Genomic DNA, 1,628 nt, shown 5'->3' on the forward strand with positions numbered 1-1,628 from the left:
CCAGTCTCTCCTCCTCCCCCGTCATCTGCTCCTGTGTGCTCTGGTCAGATATATCCTTCTCCCGAAGCTGCAGATTCAGTGCCATTGTTTGAGATACATTCTTCTCAGGGGAGGTCAAAGTCTTTTCTGACATCCACTTTGGTCTTTTCTGTTTTCCTTCTTGTCTTTTTAATGTTCTTTAGCTATCTTCATGTTTGATGTTCTTGATGTCATCCCACCTCTCATCAGGTCTTCTGTCATTTGTGTTCAAGGAATCAAATCTTGAGATAGTCTCAAAATTCAGGAGAGATCCTTCCTGTCTTGATCGTTGAAGACAAAGCGGGTGCATAAGCAAATGGGTTGAAGAAAGCTGATGGTGCCCGGCTATCAAAAGATATAGCATCTGGGGTTGTACAGGCTTGAAGGTAAACAAGCGACCATCTAGCTGAGAAGCAACAAAGCCCACATGGAAGAAGCACACCAGCCTGTGTGATCACGAGGTGTCGAAGGGATCAGGCATCAAAGAACAAAAAAATCATATGTGAATGAGGTGGAGTGAGGAGTGGTGTCCTAAAGCCCATCTGTACATTCCCTTATGGAAGGGTCATGGGGAGGAGACGAGCCAATCAGGGTGCAGTGTAGCAATGATGAAGCACACAACTTTCCTCTAGTTCTTAAATGCTTCCTCCCCACCACTATCATGATCCCAATTCTACCTTACAAATCCAGCTAGACCAGAGGATATACATTGGTACAGATAGGAACTGGAAACACAGGAAATCCAGGACAGATGAACCCCTCAGGACCAGTGGTGAGAGTGGCTATACCTGGAGGGTGGAGGGAAGATGGGGTAGAAATGGGGAACAGATTCCTCCCTGGGGAATGAACAACAAAAAAGTGGGTGAAGGGAGACGTCAGACAGTGTAAGACATGACAAAATAATAATAATTTATAAATTATCAAGGGTTCATGAGGGAGGAGAGGGCAGGGAGGGAGGGAAAATTGAGGAGTTGATACCAAGGGCTCAAGTAGACAGTAGGTGTTTTGAGAATGATGATGGCAACATGTGTACAGGTGTGCTTGACACAATTGATGTATGTATGTATGGTGATAAGAGTTGTATGAGCCCCTAATAAAATGATAATAAAATAAATAAATAAAGAGAAAAAGCAAAAAAAAATGAAGAAAATGTTCTAAAACTGATTTTGGTGATGATTCTACAACCCTATTTTGATGTAATTGGACTATTGAATTGTATGCTATGTGAATTATATACCAATAAAACTGTTCAAAAGTATTCAGATGGGATATACTCAAGGTGGTTGTTTTGTTTCTAGTGGACTTGTTTTCATTTTCTTCTATTTCAACCTGAACTTCCATATGAGCAATTGGTGGTCTGTTACACAGTCAGCCCCTGTGATACTGAGCTTCTTCATTGTTTCTTCCCACAGTGCAGTCAAGCTGATTCTCACGTATTCTATCGTGCAGAGTTCATGTGTACAGACACCCTTTATGGTTTTGAATACACAAAAAGCTACTTGTGTATTTATAATGAAGCCATTTATCTTGAAAAATTCTATTATGGATCTCTAATTTCATTTCTATTGTCAGGGCCATGCTTTCTAATGATGGATGCTTCCTCTTTATTT

Source organism: Echinops telfairi, unplaced genomic scaffold, assembly GCF_000313985.2.
Source record: "Echinops telfairi isolate 266 unplaced genomic scaffold, ASM31398v2 ScPeMD7_7425;HRSCAF=8463, whole genome shotgun sequence".
Taxonomy (NCBI): Eukaryota; Metazoa; Chordata; class Mammalia; order Afrosoricida; family Tenrecidae; genus Echinops; species Echinops telfairi.